The sequence below is a fragment of the Octopus sinensis genome, unplaced genomic scaffold, assembly GCF_006345805.1.
Source record: "Octopus sinensis unplaced genomic scaffold, ASM634580v1 Contig01972, whole genome shotgun sequence".
Lineage (NCBI taxonomy): Eukaryota > Metazoa > Mollusca > Cephalopoda > Octopoda > Octopodidae > Octopus > Octopus sinensis.
Genome location: NW_021825257.1, coordinates 5001 through 14660, shown reverse-complemented (window position 1 = coordinate 14660; position 9660 = coordinate 5001). Strand labels below are relative to the sequence as shown.

At 41.3% G+C, this 9660-nt stretch overlaps 1 pseudogene; it reads left to right on the top strand.

The window, feature by feature from the left end:
- The first annotated feature begins 2863 nt into the window (after positions 1 to 2863).
- Positions 2864 to 9660, top strand: part of LOC115227126 — an 11170-nt pseudogene continuing 4373 nt past the window's right edge.

The following is a 9660-nucleotide window of genomic DNA, read 5'->3' as shown; positions in this document are numbered from 1 at the left end:
TGTTTAAGCCCCAGATTAATCCCGAACATGCAGGGCTATGGTTCAAATTACTGCTGCCGTACTTTGCTTTCGATATGTTTAATATCATGTGACTACGTGACCGACCAGGCTATCTGACGTTGTTACACATCGTTGGTCACAATGTACTTTTGCATTGTTTTAGCCTTCAAATGACACCAGCCCGATGGCTAGGCGAGCAGGCCAACGTTGCTCCCTGATCGAAAGGGGGGCTGAAGCAACGTAAAATGAAGTGTTTTGCTCAAGAACACAACGCGCCGCCCAGTCAGGGAATCGAAACCAAGATCTAGCGACCGTGAGTGCAACACTCCTAACCATTAAGCCACACGCCTTCACATGTTTAATATACAACAGTTTTTCTCGGCCTGGAGGTACTAGTATTTCTTGGGGGATCCTGTGCTCCCATGTGCTGCCAGTACCTCCAAGAGCTGCTAAAATTTATTTCAAGAGGTGACACAGAATTCAAATTAAACTAATGATGATGATGATAATGATGATGATGATAATAATAATAATAATAATAATAATAATAATAATAATAATAATGATGATGATAATAATAATAATAATAATAATAATAATGATGATGATAATAATAATAATAATAATAATAATGATAATAATGAAATAATAGTAATAATATAGTAATAATAATAATAATATAATAATAATAATAATATATATATAATAATATAATAATAATAGTAATATTAATAATAATAATAGTAGTAATAATAATAATAATAATAAAATATAATAATAATAATAATAATAATAATAGTAATAATAATAATAATTGAGAAAATGTGGCATCTCAAGGCGGTTACAATACCAGTGATCGTAGGAGCACTAGGAATGACCAAGAAGGGAACCGAAAATTATATGAGAATGATCCCTGGCTTACCATCCCTGCAAGAAGTGCAAAAGATTGTCTTAAATGGTACATCACACGTATTGAGAAGAGCATTGTCGATGTGAGAACTGTTGCTGCTCATGTATTTTAATTTAACTTAGTAAAAAAAATTTTTTTTTTAAATGAACGAACTATTGAGTTTGGTTTAATGGCCTACCAATGTATACTATGAGTTTCTTTGCCCTAGGAGTCGGGAAGACACTCGGCAAGAAATGGAAGCAAATTTGAAAGAAGAAAAAAAAAGTTTACATTTCGTGTGGGGGGTTTAAATAAAAGAGATGAAAGGAGTTCCAGCTGTGGCCATCCTGTATTGTCTCTTCAACACAGTCTATCTAAGAGCACATAATCCAATGCGCTTTTCGAGTTTTGCGAGCGTTATTGGTATTTATCTCCCCTTACCCTCAGCTGATGCAAGTCCTGTAGATCTCTGAATATGTAAGATCAAACACTTTACAGACGAAACCAGACGAATTACAAACATTAAAATACCTTTTAAAGACGATGCAGTGAGATTTTAGGCATACATAGCTGCTATTTCTAGTGAATACGTTTTGATACTCTTCCTGGTTCGTACATTTATTGGTAGTAGTGGTATTGTTTTAACCCTAGGTTAATCCGTAACGAGTAGGCCTGTGATTAAAGTTATTCTGCGTGTATTTTGTTAAAAAAATGGTTTAATAGGCGCAGGAGTGGCTGTGTGGTAAGTAGCTTGTTTACCAACCACATGGTTCCGGGTTCAGTCCCACTGCGTGGCACCTTGGGCAAGTGTCTTTTGCTATAGCCCCGGGCCGACCAAAGCCTTGTGAGGGGATTTGGTAGACGGAAACTGAAAGAAGCCTGTCGTATATATATATAAGTGTGTGTGTATATGTTTGTGTGTCTGTGTTTGTCCCCCTAGCATTGCTTGACAACCGATGCTGGTGTGTTTACGTTCCCGTCACTTAGCGGTTCGGCAAAAGAGACCGATAGATAGTACTACTGAGCTTACAAAAAATAATCCCGGGTCGATTTGCCGACTAAAGGCGGTGCTGCAGCATGGCCGCAGTCAAATGACTGAAACAAGTAAAAGAGTAAAGAGTAATATACGACAGTGTTTCCGATCCTGGGGGTTCGTAGAACCCCTTCATTTTCAAGAACTGCTGGGGGAATTCAGCGTAGTAGTAGTAGTAGCAGTGGTAGTAAAGATGACAACAGCAACTAGAACAACAGCAGCAATAATAGTGAATTTGAAATCAGAACGTAAAGACGGACGAAATGCTAGAAAGTCTTTTGTCCGGTGTTCTAACGATTCTGCTTCTCGCCTTAACAACAACTATAACAGCACCACCACCATAGCGGAAGTTGCAGAAAAAGAAAGAAAAAACAAAAACAAAAGAAGACGACGACGCCGACAACGAAGAAGAAGAAGAGAAGAAGAAGAAGAAGAAGAAGAAGAAGAAGAAGAAGAAGAAGAAGAAGAAGAAGAAGAGAGATGACGACGGCGAAGAGAAAGAAGACGATGAAGGGGAAGATGAAGAAGTATAAGACGACGACGACGAAGAGGAAAATAAGACGACGACGCCGACAACGAAGAAGAAGAAGAAGAAGAAGAAGAAGAAGAAGAAGAAGAAAAGGAAGAAGAAGAAGAAGAAGAAGAAGAAAAAGAAGAAGAAGAAGAAGAAGAAGAAGAGGATGACGACGGCGAAGAGAAAGAAGACGACGAAGGGGAAGGTGAAATAGTACAAGACGACGACGACGCCGACAACGAAGAAGAAGAAGAAGTAAAAGAAAGGAAGAAGAAAGGAAGAAGAAGAAGAAGAAGAAGAAGAAGAAGAAGAAGAAGAAGAAGAACCAGAACAGCAACAACTGAAACAGATGCAACGATGACAATAGCCAAAGGAAAGAAACGAACAACAGCAAGAACGACATCATCATCAATGATGACTATTGCAGCGACACCACCACCACCACGACCACGACGACGACGACCACCACCACCACCCCCACCACCACCACACCACCACCACCAACCACCACCACCACCCCACCACCACCACCACCACCACCAACAACAACCAACACCCCACCAACCCACCAACCACCACCACCACCACCACCACCACACCACACCACCACCACCACCACCACCACCACCCCCACCACCACCACAACCCCACACCAACACCACCACCACCACCACAACCCAACCCCACCACCACCACCACCACCACCACCACCACCACCACCACCACCAACACCAACACCACCACCAACACCACCAACCACCCCACCAACCACCACCACCACCACCACCACCACCACCAACACCAACACCACCACCAACACCACCACCACCACCGCCGCCGCCAACAACAACAACAATAGCAAGAAAAAAGTACAGCAACAGCAACAACAACAACAACAACAACAACAACAACAATAACAACTCGAATAGCAGAAGTTGCAGAAAAAAAAAGAAAAGAAAAAACAACAACAAAAACAAAAAGAAACAAATAACGACAGAAGCAGCGAGATGTGCAGCTGCAATAATAGAAGTGACGACAGCAGCAAAATTAGATGCATTGAAATGACGATGTCAGTTGCAACAACTGCTATGACAATTACTGTGGCTGATACTACAATATCAACAGTAGAACTAAACGTTAGCAACAACATCAGCAACAACAAAAACAACTCCCCCCCCCCCAGAAAACCTAATAATCAAATTGAAGTCGTGATAACACTAACGCTATCAACTGGCACGCCGTTAGGACAGCTATGTGGTCGCCTGTTTATGCTAGACATATCAGTCGAATCTCCCTTGTGTTATGGCGTACCCCGTTTTCTTTTCTTTATTTTTTTTTTTTTTATCAGAAAATGAAATAAGGGATTATGTGGTTTTGGGTTCCTTGTTCTTGTTGCAAAATGTAAATGACGGGGGATGGTCACGACTGAAATGTTTTTACCACACGGCCATGCTTAGCGGTATTTTGTCTGCCGTTACGTTCTGACTTCAAATTCCGCCGAGGTCAACTTTGCCTTTCATTATTTCGGGGTCGATAAATAAAGTACCAGTTACGCACTGGGGTCGATGTAATCGACTTAATACCTATGTCTGTCCTTGTTTGTCCGCTCTGTGTTTAGCCCCTTGTGGGTAATAAAGAAATAGGTATTTCGTCTGCCGTTACGTTCTGAGTTCAAATTCCGCCGAGGTCGACTTTGCCTTTCATCCTTTCGGGGTCGATAATTAAGTACCAGTTACACACTGGGGTCGATGTAATCGACTTAATCCCTTTGTCTGTCCTTGTTTGTCCCCTCTGTGTGTAGCCCCTTGTGGGCAGTAAAGAAATAGGAGTGTGAAAGCTTACCATAACGTCTAAGCTAAATACGGTGAAATTTTTCATGGGCATATATGGGTTAAAAATTGAAAGCAATATTTTCTATGCTTAGTGACATTACATTTCATCCGTCTTTACTTTCTGAGTTCAAATTCCATCGGGATCGACTTTACCTGTCATCCAATCGGGGTCAATAAAATAAGTACCAGGTGAGCAGCGGGGTCGATGTAACCGAATTAGCCCCTTCTTTGAAATCGCTGGCCTTGTGCCAAAATTTGAAAACAAACTTTTTATAGGTTTGTGCAAACGGATAACAATATTTTGGCTTGTTTTCAATACTTTATTAACAGTAGTAGGCGCACTCCGTTGGTTACGACGATGAGGGTCCCAGCTGATACGATCAACGGAACAGCTTGCTCGTGGAATTAACGTGCAAGTGGCTGAGCACTCCACAGACACGTGTACCCTTAACGTAGTTCTCGAGGAGATTCAGCGTGACACAGAGTGTGACAAGGCTGGCCCTTTGAAATACAGGTACAACAGAAACAGGAAGAAAGAGTGAGAGAAAGTTGTGGTGAAAGAGTACAGCAGGGTTCACCACCATCCCCTGCCGGAGCCTCGTGAAGCTTTAGGTGTTTTCGCTCAATAAACACTCACAATGCCCGGTCTGGGAATCGAAACCGCGATCCTACGACCGCGAGTCCGCTGCCCTAACCACTGGGCCATTGCGCCTCCACACTTTATTAACAACAGTTGCTGTGTCTGGCAGTTTTATGTTTATCCGGCTCCCTGTCCCACAACATTCGGTTTCCTATCCGTAATACGGCCGGATTAGACGTAGGGCGACTTTTTGATTCATTTTAAAAATATAAAATGTGCGTCCATACCCAGGCGAATATAATGATATGACTCTGGGGTTCGCAGCACGGGGAAATAAGCCTGGATGGTCTTAACTGGAATGATTTCCATCATAGTTGTTCTGTTCAGGAGCGAAGCAACCACAACAATGTAGGAGTCTCTGTGTGATCACTAGGCATACCAGAAATAATAGTAAAATTTTTCTCAAAATCACATTACCTCGTTTAAATAAGCAAACGAAGGACGTTATTAGATAACGTAGTCTTTGCTACACTGTGCCTGAATAAAAGAGAAGGATGTCTTTGACGACAGATCTGTTTGATCGGAGATGCCTCACGGTAAGCAACAGCAGCATCATCATCATCATCTCATCATCATCATCATCATCATCATCATCATTATCATCAACAACAACAATAACAACAGCGCTATTAGCAACAACAAAAATGGCGACGACGACGACGACTTCAAAAGGAACGCCATGTTGAGAACAACAATATCAATAATTGCGGTGACAGAAACGATATCGGAATAAATAAATAAATAAATAAATAAAGAAATAAATAAAGAAATAAAGAAATAAATGAATGAATAAATGACATGGCTATGTGGAGAAGAAGCTCGCTTTGCAACCACAAAGTTTCGGGTTCGATCCCACAACTCAACACCTTAGGAAAATATCTTTTAGTATTGCTTCGGCTCGATTGATGCCTTCTGAGTGAATATTGTTGATATAAACTTTGGAAACAGGTCATATATATATGGAACCGTTAATCTCAACACATTTTTTTCTCTCGCTCCATCTTTCTTTTTTTTTTCTTCTTTCTCCATTCCCCACCCCCTCAGTCCTTTCTGTCGAAGAGCGTAGACTTGAAACATCAAAGGCTTTTCCGTTCTTCACAAGCGTTAAACTAATACACCTGCTTGTTGCTCCTTTACCTGTCTTTTTCTTTTGTCTACTGTATGTTTGAAGCATAACACTTTTTTCTGCAAAATAGGGGTAGCTTATACTGTTCAGATTATATTATTAGAGTTATCATGCGTTTGAGAATTTAAAATCACTTCTTTAACTTTCTAAGACATCTCAACCCTTCTAAAGCAAACTTCGTTTGTTTGTTTACGTTCATCGTAATTTGAATTATATATACATATACATATATATATATATATATATATATATTCCCTACCCCATGGTTCCATGGTTCAGTCCCACTGTGTCGCACCTTGGGCAAATGTCTTCTACTATAGCCCCGGGCCGACCAAAAGCTTGTGAGTGGATTTGGTAGACAGAAACTGAAAGAAGCCCGTCGTATATATATATATATATTATATATATATATATATATAAGGAAAAGTTTACGAAAATAAACAAAAGACGAAGGCAGGTGGTGTACAAACAAACAAATGTATTAGTAGAGCGCTCAGGAACAGAAAAATTCTTTTACCTTTCGAGCCTACGCTCTTCTACAGAAAGGGACACAGAAAAAAACAAGGAGAGAAAAAAATGCGTGTAGTAGCTAACGTATGTATTTATGCATGTGTGTGTGTGTGTGTGTGTGTTTTCCCCCACCATCGCTTGACAACCTGTGTTGGTGAGTTTACATCCACGTAACTTAGCAAGTCGGCAAAAGAGACCGATAGAATAAGTACTAGGCTTTACAAAGAATAAGTTCCAGGGTCGATTTGCTCAGGCGGTTCTCCAGCATGGCCACAGTCAGATGACTGAAACAAACAAAAGAGTAAAAGAGTGTAGATAAATAAAAAAAAAAAAATTGGGACAGCAAGCAACAACAGACAACAACAACAACAATAACAACAACAATGATAACAATGACAAGGATTGCCAAAACAACAGCAGCAACAACAACAACAACAACAACAGAAACGATACCGATAAGGACTCTCTCAACGGCAAATTAAAAATTGTAGTTATCAACAACTGCAGATGTGGTCAATTAGTAGAGTAATAATTAATGATAACAAATTGCTACCATTACTACTACCGCTACTGTATCCTTACCACTACTGTATCCTTACCACTACTGTATCCTTACCACTACTGTATCCTTACCACTACTGTATCCTTACCACTACTGGAAGCACTCCGTCGGTTACGACGATGAGGGTTCCGGTTGATCCGAATCAACGGAACAGCCTGCTCGTGAAATTAACGTGCAAGTGGCTGAGCACTCCACAGACACGTGTACCCTTACCGTAGTTCTCGGGGATATTCAGCGTGACACAGAGAGTGACAAGACCGGCCCTTTGAAATACAGATACAACAGAAACAGGAAGTAAGAGTGAGAGAAAGTTGTGGTGAAAGAGTACAGCAGGGATCACCACCATCCCCTGCCAGAGCCTCGTGGAGCTTTTAGGTGTTTTCGCTCAATAAACACTCACAACGCCCGGTCTGGGAATCGAAACCGCGATCCTATGACCGCGAGTCCGCTGCCCTAACCACTGGGCCATTGCGCCTCCACTTATCACTACTACCTTCTACCATCAGAACCACCACTCACATAACTACTACAGTTACTTTACCACTCATTCCATCTCCAAAACTCAAACCTCCAATATCATTTCCCCGAACACATCGTCCGACCGTTTCACTTTACAAACCTACCAAGGTCTCTCTCTTTCTGTCTCTGGATTGTTGCTCTGCTAGAAATAGCAGCTACACTTTACACACTAGCATCACGATCTTCATCACCATGGCCATCACCGTCACATGGATTTATTTACGATTTATTCACATAGGCGCAGGCGTGGCTGTATGGTAAGTAGCTTGCTTACGAACCACATGGCTCTGGGTTCAGTCCCACTGCGTGGCATTTTGGGCAAGTGTCTTCTACTATAGCCTCGGGTTGACCAAAGCCTTGTGAGTGGATTTGGTAGACGGAAACTGAAAGAAGTCCGTCGTATATATGTGTGTGTGTGTATATGTTTGTGTGTCTGTGTTTTGTTACCCCAACATCACTTGACAACGGATTCTGGTGTGTTTACGTCCCCGTAACTTAGCGGTTCAGCAAAAGAAACCGATAGAATAAGTACTAGGCTTCCAGAGAATAAGTCCTAGGATCGATTTGCTCGACTAAAGGCGGTGCTCCAGCATGGCCACAGTCACATGACTGAAACAAGTAAAATAGTAAAGAGTATACACATATATACGAGGTCTGATCAATAAATATCCAGACTTTTGCCATAGCAACGAATTGAAAGCAATCAAAGTGAAGCCGCTTGGCGAAGATTGATCTTGATCCCTGCTGTGCTTGCACACTAAGTTTTAACGTTCTTTCACTTCCGCTGTTTACAGCAGTGCTTCGAAGGAAGGTGTGTAGCGTGTGATCGTTGCATTTACCATGACAGAAAAAGTCGTTATGGCGATACCTACCCAGGTGCCTGCGCAAAGTTGCTGTAAGTTTATGGAGAGGAGTATATGAGCTGCGCACAAGTGTATGAGCTGCGCACAAGTGTACGAGAGGTTCAGGCGTTTCCAAGATGGCTGAAAAAATTTCGATATTGACGAACGTTCTTGGAGGCCCGCAATCAGCAGAACTAGAAAAAACACAGTAGATGTGCGTGCAGTTGTTAGGGGAAATCGTCGAATCACCATCCGTGAGTTATCAGAGGATGTGCAGATTAGTTACGGTTCAGTTCAGTCCATTATCACTGAAGATTTGGGTATGAGACGTGTATCTGCCAAGTTTGTGCCAAAACTGCTTGGGTTTCAGTTGCCAAAAGACACTTGGGTTTCAGTTGCACAAGATTTCTTCGATTGTGTCGAGAACGATGAAAACATTTTGATCAGGTATCGCCAAGCTTTTGGCAAAATTTGATGCAGATTCTCTACTCAACTTTCTCTATCGTGGTCAATGCGACAATCACACGATACACACGTTCCTTCCAAGCACTGCTGTAAACAGCACAAGTAAGCTAGAGCATTAAATCTTAGTGCGCATACACAGCAGAGTTCAAGGTAACTCTTTACCACGCGGCTTTACTCTGCATGCTTTAACTTCGTTACTATGGCAATAGTCCGGATACTTATTGATCAGGCCATGTATATGTATGTATATATATAATATATATATATATATATATACACACACAAGTAAAAGAGTAAGTCTTTTAATGCTCTTTGTATTCTTGAATTTATAAGAATTTATATGAGTATTTAACGCCAGCTTAACTCTTCTTTAGTCTCAATACACCAATCCCATTCATAGACTTAATTACTTAGACAGGCCTCACCCAGTTTATTTGCATATATTGTAACCACTTCCGACCCCTTAATCTTCAATTATACGGGCCTCCCTTTTTCTGTTTCGATAGGTATATAAACATTTCTTACTCTGAACCGCTCCCTGTACATCTACTGGCAGTTAATTGCCATTTGGTAGGCGTAAAAAATTTTCTAGAATGTGCTCTAATCCTTTTGTATAGACGCAGGCGTGATTGTGAGGCTAAGAAGCTTGCTTACCAACCACATGGTTCCGGGTTCAGTCCCACAGCGTGGTTCCTTGAGGTAGTGTCTTTTGTTTTTAGCCTCACGCC